This window comes from Ochotona curzoniae, unplaced genomic scaffold (assembly GCF_017591425.1).
Source record: "Ochotona curzoniae isolate NIBS_2020 unplaced genomic scaffold, NIBS_Ocur_1.0 scaffold_1852, whole genome shotgun sequence".
Taxonomy (NCBI): Eukaryota; Metazoa; Chordata; class Mammalia; order Lagomorpha; family Ochotonidae; genus Ochotona; species Ochotona curzoniae.
Genome location: NW_024467087.1, coordinates 5,524,811 through 5,536,088, shown reverse-complemented (window position 1 = coordinate 5,536,088; position 11,278 = coordinate 5,524,811).

The following is an 11,278-nucleotide window of genomic DNA, read 5'->3' as shown; positions in this document are numbered from 1 at the left end:
GATCAAAGATTTTTTACTTTAATTAATCAGTCCATTGTTTTTCCACAAATAGTGGATATTTTAAGTCACCGGGTTGGTCAAACCAATCAAAAAGAATCTGATGAAGATAAAGCAGTGGCTATTTTCCCAATGTCATGAATTAGCTGTTTGTGAGACACGCTATGAGAGGCACTGAATGCAATTGAAAAGGAAATGAGAAATGATGGCAACTACATTTATTGAACACTATTATATACCAGAGTCTCAACACGCATCTTTAGCACTCAGATCAATCTCAGAAGTGAAGTCTCTTTAGCATTTAATTTTAGGAACCAAGGAAAGTGTAAGTTAGGGGAAAAGCAACATTGCTCATGTCACAGCAACTGCCAAACCATGGATTTAGGAATGAACCCCAGGCCTGCCTTGTTTGTAAACTCACACTATCCTGTGCCATGATGCCTTTTAAACCATGTTGATTGGTGGATAAATTCTTCCCTCTCCCAACATTTGTCAGTTCAGTTTTCTGTTTTATCATTGAATATGTCTGCAAATTACTAGATACATACTTATGGTTCATTAAAAGTAATGATTTTCAACACTAAAATGACATTTGCTGAGCAAATTTTTTAGTCTTCATCATATCCCTCCACAGTAGGTTTCAGTATTTTCACTTTTCAGATGTAAGAATGGAGTCACAGCGAAGCTAAGGCCTGATGAAGGTAGCGACTGGTTGCAAACATGCCTTTGACATGTGTTTGTACTGCTTAAAACAAATGCTGACATTTGTAGAGGTAAAAAAAAAAAATAACCACAGAAAGAAATGTGACCAAAAAAATTCTATGTGGCCCACAAACTGTAATATATTATTTGTTCCTTCAGAAGAATCATTTGATCCCTGATATGGGGTCTAAATCATACAGATAAGAAATAGTAAACGCAACATTTATATCTTTTGCTTACATATCACAGTTTCTACATATATCTTTCATCTTATAGTTTAACGATAATACTAAAAACAATGATATTGTCAGCAACTATAGTTTAATAAATACTTAATTTTGTGTTATATGGTGACAGACTTCACATAATACTTGCTATTGACACTACCTTATGAGTTGCTTCTCATTCATTCTCTTCCCTGACCACTATCTATTTTTTTTTTCTTTCCTGTCAAATGTCTCTTTTGTTCAGATAATCTACATTTGACTTCATGTAACAAGGCAGAAGGTTGTCAAGCTCGTTGACTGCTCAGGATTGGGTCATTGTGTCCTGAGGTTCCTTGCCACTGATCATCAGATGTGGGAGTGGGCACATGGCTGTGAGCCTGAAGAAAGCAGCAACAACACACAGGAGACAATGGAGAATTGTGCAGCAGCCAGCACAATCCTTGGCCTACCTTACTTGGAGGCTGTGCTACCTCAGGATTTCTTATTTTTTGAAAGATTTATTTATGTATTTATTTATTTATTTATATTTATTTATTTATTATTATTGTTAATGAAAGGCAGATATACAGAGAGGAGGAGAATCAGAAGTGAAGACCTTTCATCCGCTGGTTCATTCCCCAAATGGCTGCAACAGACAGAGCTGAGCCGATCTAAAGGCAGGAGCCAGGAGCTTCCTCTATGTCTCCCATGTGGGTACAAGATCTCAAGGCTTTGGGCCATCCTCTACTGCTTTTCCGAGGTCACAGGCAAGGGAGCTGGAAGGAAAGTGAGGCCGCTGGGATTAGAACCAGTGTCCATATTGGATCCTGGTGCATGCAAGGCAAGGACTTAAGCCACTAGGCTACCTTGCCGAGCCCTCCTCAGGATTTCTTTTGGTTAGGCTTGCAAAGGCAGTGATTTCTTTCAAGTCATCAAAGTGCAAATGTTACATATATGTAGCTTCTGAATATCACTTTTACTTACAATGCTATTTTTTTAAAGATTTATTTATTGGAAAGTCAGATATACAGAGAGGAGGAGAGACAGAGAGGAAGATCTTCCGTCCGATGATTCAGTCCCCAAGTGAGCACAATGGCCGGTGCTGCGCTGATTTGAAGCCAGGATCCAGGAATTTCCCCCAGGTCTCCCATGTTGGTGCAACATCCCAAAGCTTTGGGCCGTCCTCGACTGCTTTCCCAGGCCACAGGCAGGGAGCTGGATGGGAAGTGGAGCTGCCGGGATTAGAACCGGTGTCCATATGGGATCCCGGGGCATTCAAGGCGAGGACTTTAGCTAGGCCACGCCGCTGGGCCCAACAATGCTATTTTTGGGGGGGAGGGAGATTAAAAGAAAAATGTATTTTTGTGCAAAATATTTTGAGATTTTTAAAATATATAATGCAGTTTCCCAGATCTTTTTGAACACTTTTGTACTTAACAAAAGTCACTGAATAAGCTTCTTTTCATCATCTTTTATCAGTAGAGACTCTCTCCTCCATGTATCAATTGCTCATGCCAAATATCAAAAAGATATTTAAGTGAAGATTTTATGATACAATCGTATAGTTAGCATTATCCCTCCTTTTAGAGATAGTAAAATTAAGCACAACTTATTTATGAAGAACTGGGATTTGAACCCAGATATTCTCTACTCTAAAGCTTGTGAAATTTTTCTGCTCTACAGTACACTAAACTGATAATATGAGTAAGGTAAAGTGTGACACCTAAACTAATGCATTCTGTACTGTGAACTACCGTGAAAATGTATAATAAATACACTCCGTTTTTGGGTGTCTTTGGCTATTATGATGGAATTCTCCATCAGACAAGTATATCAGAAACAACCATGGCATATCATATGAAAGCATGTCACCAAAGAAGCTGTTAGTTCGCTATTTTCCAAGAATTCATATGAATAATTTAAAAGAATAAAAGATAAAATTGTCATCAAACTATGACAGAATAATCATTTATGTGCAGTGGCTCACACGACTGGGTTGACTCAATATATTAATGCCTGTCCTTTTGTAAATCAGGCTTGCTTGTCTCATGTTCCGATGTTGAATGCCCTCTAGCCCTAATCGTGCATCAGCGTGGTGGTGTCCTGCGCAAGGTGATGCTGACTTCCAGATTTTCAGAGTCTATGGCTTTTGGCAGTATTGTCATAGGAAATAATCATACTTCGATTTCTATTTTATTCTTTAAACTCCTAAATATCTGTAATAGTAAAAATTTCTTATTTTCAACAAAACGCATACATAATACATACTAATCTTATTTATCATTAAGTATGTAGAACTCTTAACTATATTGTAGCAAAATGCTTGCATTGAAAATCATAAACATTTCTATTGTAGTTGTTAATTTTATATGTTATTTTCTTAAACATATTTATAGGTATGTGTTTATATATATGTGTACATATATATATACAACATTTATTTTTGAATTTCATAGAAAGAAAAGAATGAAAAGATGACTTTAATGATCCAGTGATTGGCACGGTGAATAAGACCCCTGCTTGGGACATAAGCATCCAATGTCAAAGCAACAGTTGGAGTCCCACCTGCTCTGTTTCCAATAAAGTTCCCCACTAAAGGACCTGCAAAAGCTGAAGATGGTCCAAGTGCTTGGGTCTCTGGCTCCCACTGGGGAGACCAAAATGGAATGTTCAGCTTCTGATTTGGGCCTGTCCTATTTCTGGAATTTGTAGCCAAATTCAGAGTGAAGAGCAATCATTCTGGTTCTCAAGTAAGATTTTTTAAAGCATAACTTCAACTTGATGTGAAAATTTATGAATCCATGCTTGTTTTATTTTTTCATAACATGTATTTTCAACAGACTTTTTAAAGATCTGCATGTATGAACTTTTCATATTTTTTCCATGAACAATCTAAATGACAAATAAATGACATGTAACACAACATTTTAATATTTTAGCTCTAAACTGCATGCTGAAAATGTAGATTTCTATCAGCTTTTGCAGGTCCTTTCACCATGAGTACATTTTCCAAAATGTTTTTTTCTTTGTTTGTTTGTATGAATTTCCATGTTTAGAGTTCATAATGCTTTTAAAATTTAATTTGAAAAAAATATTTTTGAAAAATATTCCATAGGGAATATTATTTTTAATTCATTTTAAAACTATAAATGTATACACATTATTTTCTATCAGAAATTAGTCTTAGATTTATCTTCAGGTGCAGCATTTACATTTTCTTTGGTTTAAAGTTTATTCCAAAGTTCTGTTACTATGAACTGTTAACTGAAGACGTGATTCTTGGCTCCCAGAAGCATAAAAAAAGATTCACCACATCCTAGTGAAGACACATGGATAGGAACAGGAGAAGTCTGTGGATGCTCGCCAGGATGTAAGGGTTTCCTGAAAACCATCCCTTCTTTTTGCCTCAACCAGCAACTAATATGTTCAGAAAGAGGACATGGAAACACACATTGTCTTACAAAAAGCAGTAAACATGACTACATTATATGTTTTGATGTGGCTTTTATTATATTATTATTATCCAGTTTACTACCTAGCTGACAGTGTTTGATACAACTCCTAAGCAGACACGAATGTATTTACAGTTGTTTATTGAAAGACCCGGAAGAAGTTTGAAAGGTGGGAGATTGCTTTTTGAAAATCTTCTTTCCTATGGTGTACTAAATTTCAGTAGAATTGGATATGGTGCGATAGCCTATTGGGTAAACGCTCGCGCTGCATGCCCCGGGATCCCAAATGAGCACCAGTTCATATCGCAGCTGCTTCACTTTCCACTCAGCTCCCTGCTTGTAGCCTGAGAAAGCAGTTCCATAGTCTTGGGCCCTGACACCCGATTGGCAGATGCGGAGGATATTTCTGGCTTGTGCCTTTGAATGGGTTTAGTTCTGTCTGTTGAGGCGACCTGGGGAGTGAACCTGCGGATGGAAGATCTTTCTGTATCTCCTTCTCTTTGCAGCTCTGCCTTCCCAATAAAAGATAAATACAATAAAAAATAAATGTCAGTAGAACCAGTGGTGCAGATATATTTTGAGTTGTGGTTTGAAAAACTACCAGGAAATGTTATCTTTTATTTAAGGAATGAAAGGCTTTCAAGACCAAGTAAAAAAGTTATTAACTGGATTACATACTAGGCTAGTAGTTCTAATTTCTGACTTCCTATTAAGATTCATAGGTATGTCTAAAGCATAATGAGCTACAGTACGTTAGCAGAGGTCCCATTAGAGTCTCACTTCGGACTGTCCCTATTGCACCTATTTTACCTAACCTTTCTCACCTTTCTCCAGTGAGAAAACTTGCCTCGCTACCTTGTAGGTATTATCCTGTCTTGTTTATAGCTGTTCTAGCATTTTTGGTACAGGGGAAATACCCAAGGAAACTAAACCAAAATTAACAGATCTCCAGTCATCCTACATTGTTTATGAACCTTTTACTAAATCTGTAGATAGGACAGAGGGTTTTGAAATGGAATAAATTAAAGGTGTTATTATATCATGAGGGAAAATTTGGAAGTCACTTTAGGAAATCAAGCCCTTCAGAATTGGAATTTCATGCTTTTCTCTTTAATTTCTAACTGTTTATTGATTTTTTTTTAATTTCAAGTGACTTGAAGCCTGGCAGGGAAGTCTGCTATTGAAGACTTATTTGCACTACAGTGTACTAAACATAACGATGGGGACATGTGGGGCGATGGTAAATGTATAAAGCAGGGAGAGTATTAAGGATGTTATAACAAAATACTTCAGACGGGGTCAACTGAAAACAACAAATGTATTTTCACGTTATTGGAGGCTTTATGTCGTACATCAAACTATGAGTCAATTCTGGTTATTTTTCATGTACGCGTATGCATGTGTACGTGTATGCCTGCTTGAAGGCAGGCACATTGATATGTTTCTCATATATATTCATTTTCAGTGAGTGCATAAACCTATATTTTACATGTTTCAAAACCATTTTTCTATAAATGCAGGTTCTAGTAGAAAGCATGTATGGCATTATATTTCAGCTCCTTTCAGTGAAAAATTGGAACACGAATGCATACCCATAAAAAGGAATAGAACTAAAATCTTTGAATTGATTATAAAACTCATAGAAGATGTCACTTAAAATTGCTCCAAAGGCACTAAAATGATTAAATATTTAAGTATATCATTATTTATTGTTTCAAGTTTATTTATTTGAAGGGCAGAGGGACAGAGAGAAAGATAGCTCCTTTCCTCTCTGCTGATTCACTCCCCAGATAGATGCCAACTGCCAGCTCTAAGGATATCCAAAAAGAGGCTCACATCCAACTCTCCCATGTGAGTGGCAGTGGAACAAGTACATGAACCATCTTCCACTTCTTCCCCAGGCATAGCATCGTGGAGCAGGATTCACACAGGTATATCTGGCACTCTGGAGTTTTGATATGGGATGATGCCAGTATCACAAGCAGCAGCTTAAATCAAGGGTGACACAATGTTAACCCTTAGCACTACTTCTTGAGTAGTAGTTTAAGAGGAGTCACAGTTTTGGAGTAGTATTATCTTGAACTAAAAGAAACTGAAGAAAATTTTCTTTCTTTTTAAAATTTTATTTGAAAGGCAGATTTACAGAGAGGAGAGACGGGGAGACAGGGAGAAAGATCTTCCATCTGCTGGTTCATTCCCCAAATGACCACAGTGATCAGCTCTGAGCTGATCCAAAGTCAGGAGTCAAGAAAATTTGGGTCTCCCACGTGGGTGCAGGGTCCCAAGGTGTTGGGCCATGCTTCACTGATTTCCCAGGCTACAAGCAGGGAGTTGGATGTGAAGTGGGACAGCTCCCATATGGGCTCCTTGAACTTAAAAGGTAGGGATTTTTTTAAGATATATTTAAAACTTTTTTAAAAGATTTATTTTATTTTCATTGGAAAGGTGGATGTACAGAGAGGAGAGACAGAGAGGAAGATCTTCCGTCCAATGATTCACTCCCCAAGTGAGTGCAACAGCCGATGCTATGCCGATCCGAAGTCAGGAGCCTCTTTCGGGTTTCCCACGCGAGTGCAGGGTCCCAAAGCTTTGGGCCGTCCTCGACTGCTTTCCCAGGCCACAGGCAGGGAGCTGGAAGGGAAGCAGGGCCGCTGGGATTAGAACCAGTGCCCATATGGGATCCTGGGCATGCAAGGCGAGGACCTTAACCACTGTGCCACCGCGCCGGGCCCGCAAGGTAGGGATTTATTGAGCTTGCAAAGTGAAGATTAATTATTGAGCCATCACACTAGGCCGTGAAGAATATTTTCAAAGACATCTTATCCTATAGAAAACTGAAGACAAAATACGGGAACACATTCTCTAATTGATGAAACAAGCAAAGGAATACAGAAGCTGATGTCCAGAACCAGGACTTGAATGTAGGAGAAATGTAACATACTTAGAGGAGGTACAGTTAGGAGGATTTTAGTAATTTACTTGTTTACTTTTAAGTGTTCAACATTAGCATAATTTTTACAAACAGTAAAGCAAAAGAAATCTTTGTAGAGTGAACAAATGTGCGAATATATAAATGAAACCAATGCATTTTTGACAAATCAGGAGGGGACTTAGAAGCAAATCTCTGGGAATGACAGTATTATGCTATCATGTCTGTTACTAGTGTGATCCTGTTGTGAGTAGCAATCCATGAATAGATGTACAGCCTTTCTTTTTGAGGGGTGAAAATGTTCTGATAATAAACATGCCTTGTACAGTATTGTCAACATACAACACTAAATACAGAGAAAACCACTGAATCTCCTAGCTTAAAGTGAAGAATTTTATAGTATGCTAACTGCATGTTATTATCTCCTTTTAAATGTATAAAAGGGACTGACAATAGTGTGTTCAGCCACTTTGGTGATGTGGGATTTTATAGTCACCTCGAATAAAGTCACATGTTGTGAACATGAACACTAGAACTAAAAACTAGGGGGTTTTCTTGCAGTGCTGTGACTGTGATTCCAGGATTGATATTACTCAGTCAAGGTTTTGCAAACTCCCTGCACTTCTGTAGTATTTCTCAAAACCTCAATCAGGACTTTTTAAAAAGCCTCTTGATATAAACAGCAGAGAAGCAAAAAAGGTGCTACAAAATATTCAACTTTTGAAGCAGAGTAGGGGCCGGTTGAAATGTCTTGCTAAGCTAAAGGTTTATCTAGTCCCACCCATCACACATTCAAACTAAGGCAGGGGGGAGACTAAGAATTGAAACAATTTCAGAAAAACTGGCTCCAGTATCTTGAAACAAGTTTGCTTGTCTTTTTGTTTGTTTTTTACAGTAAGGAGCACCTGTGGCTCCTGGGAACTGATGTTTTGGTTGGTAGGAGCCTGTGAGAGAAATCCCAGGTCATTTCAGAATTTTTGGGCCATCTAATGACAGGAGATTCGTCTTAGAGGCCTTGTCTTTGGAAACATTCACCCCTTCAATGATCCCCATTGCAAATATGACGCAACCATTGGAGGTTTCCTCCAGAGACAGGAATGTCCACATAGCTTTTTGGTATGCCCAAGCCAATGAGCCCTAGTGTTTTGGAGATTTCCGGGAGCCTTGAGTCTGATGTTGTCATAAAGCTACTACCAGAGGTGGCGTTTGTTTTTGTTTGTTTCTCTTGTACCCCATTATTGAGTCGTCTCCTGGTCCTGATTATAAATGCCAGTTGTGGAGATATTCAGGTATTTTTAAAAATGTTTTCTTAGGTCCAATCACCTGATTTTGAAGTTTTTTCCTAATATCAGAGGCTGATTCAGTAATAGAGATTTTTTTTTGTCCTACTATCAAATCAGGAGATAGAGAATTATGATTGACTCTAGTAAGCCAGATGGCTTCAATCTGTTGGTTCCATCTGTTGATCTATCATGGATATGACTTAGGGGCTCGGTCCTGATTCTCCTCAGGCTCTTCAGGCCACAAGCTGAAATAGCTCCATCTTCATTCCTCTGCAGGACTAGAGGGTATCCATTTAGGGAAAATATTCTGACTTCCTATAGGATATATATATATATAAATATATATGTGTGTGTATATATATATATATATATATATATATATATATGGATTATATGGTGCCCATTTAGGGTTAGGGTCCTCATGAATAGCATCCTGTTTTCCTACAGGATACAACTGTTCCTGGCTTCTCTGATTAGGAGGCGAGGTTGATGTCATATAAAGTTCATCCCTGAAAGTTTCTTCAGTTCAGAGAGTGCTTTGTTGTTTAGTCCCTCTTAAGGACTTTCCAGGTGCGATCGCAATCCTGAGATAAAGTAGCTCTCAGGTACATCTGAAAATCTTCCCAAGTCCCCTTTTAGTTTCCCAAGGTCCTTCAGGGAAAAGGGGACCTGAGCTACAGTACACATCTAAATCTGCAGGACCTTCCATGTTGAAACAATGTCAGTGGTTGGGTGTCTTGCTTGCCATCAAGTAGTTTTTTTTTTTTTTTATCTTGTCTAGGATGTGTGAAGGAATTGGAGTGGTAAGTGGTGGGATCAGTGTAGCTTGTGAGGCCGAGTTTGTAGTGGATGGAGGGTGGTGGCGAGCTGGAGTCTTCAGGGTAACTTTTGATAAAAGTGCTGGTTATATCTCACAATTTAGAAAGAATCTGCCTTACTTCACATGGTTAAAAAAAAAAACATTGAACATAAAAATATCTTAGACCATTTCCTTCCCTGTGGCATAGCAACTATAGTTGGAGGTTGGCGTTAGGATTAATATTTCCCTCTGGGGGCCAAGTCTCTCTCCTCCAGCTTGTATTCTGACCACTACATAGTGAAAAAAATAAAAGACTAGGCTTTCTTTATTTAGGAATTGAAAGTCAAAAGAATCCCATCACTTGATGATACACTCCTTCCCAAGGATTGCAAGCTACAGATGTGTTATTATTCATCTTAAATGAGAGGACAAGAAATAAAAGCCTCTCTAAGTTTCTCTGCTGAGACTCAAATCATGCTAATAATAGATGCCTATGTCACAAGTGGGGCCTTAACTTGTTGCACCACAATGTTCACTTCTCTGATGATTTCAGATTTTCTAGGCTGGCTGCAGTTTTTCTCAATTGATTACAATTTCCCTTCAACAATTCCCTTGGAAATGCTGCTTTTCTTTTTTTCTTTCTTTTTTTGTGTCTTGAAAGAATTGAAATTTCTCTACCATGTTAATTTGATCCTACATAGTTGAACTATCTATGAGAGCTATTTGTTATCTTTACTAGTGTGGTGGACGTTAATCCAAGCAATGCCTGATTCTTTGCTTGTTCTTTTTTTAAAAAGATTTTACGTTTTATTTTTATTGGAAAATCAGATTTGCAGAAACACACACAGAGACAAAGAGAGAGAATCTTCCATCGGTTCGTTCACATTCCAAGTAGCCAAAATGGCCAGAGTTGAGCCTATCTGACACCAGGAGCCAGGAGACTGCTCTGAGTCTCCCATGTGGGCGCAGGATCCCATGGAATTTGGCCATCCTCAATTACTTTCTCAGGCCACAAGTAGAGAGCTGGAGGGGAAATGGAACAGCCAGACTTTATGGGATCCCTGTGTGTGCAAGGCGAGGACTTCAGATACTAGGTCATTGTGTTGGGCCTTGTTTTTTATTTTTGTAAGAATTGGAGCTGTTATCACTGCTAAAGATAAACACTGTAACTCACATTATCACCATGGTTAGATGAATCATTTAATTTCTTGATTCTTTACATGTATACACGAAGACAGCATGGTAGTGGTTAAAAACCAGATTCTCCAACATAATTGTTTCAAACCTCTGTGCAGTCTCAGACTGTTTCCTCTCTCCCTGAAGACTCTTAAACGATTTGTAAGTTATTTCCTTCCTTGTGGCATATGGTAATCCTAATTTGTAATGTCACTTTAGTCATATTCTTGGGGATTTAATGTACTCATTTACAAGAAGTTTCTTCAAGAAATACAACACATGGAGCTCATTATCATAGTTTTGTATTTTATTGGCTTTAAAAAAATCGTAAGTAAGCAGAAAAAAATAACAATGCTGATTCTTTCCAGGAGTAGGTAGCTCCCTAGAAAAAACATTTCTCAAAAATGTGAATCACAATGTGCCATATTCTTTTTTTAAAACAAATGCCTATCAGTATGTTCATGAATGAAGACTTCCGTGTATGACATGATGAAAAGACCCCCTTGGCGCTAACTTGATCCTATTACTCTTCAACTTCTCTTGCTACCTCTAGTTCTGCATGCCATCTTTCAGCTATGCCAAAGAACAATAGTCTGTGTTCCATTATGCTTCTATATATCTTCTTTATTCTATTCTTTCTGCAAATAATGAACTTTACTGTGTTTTAGAAGAACAAGTTTAAATATGACTTTCCCTGTGAAAGCTTTCAGAGCATTTAGTCACCTGCCACCTAT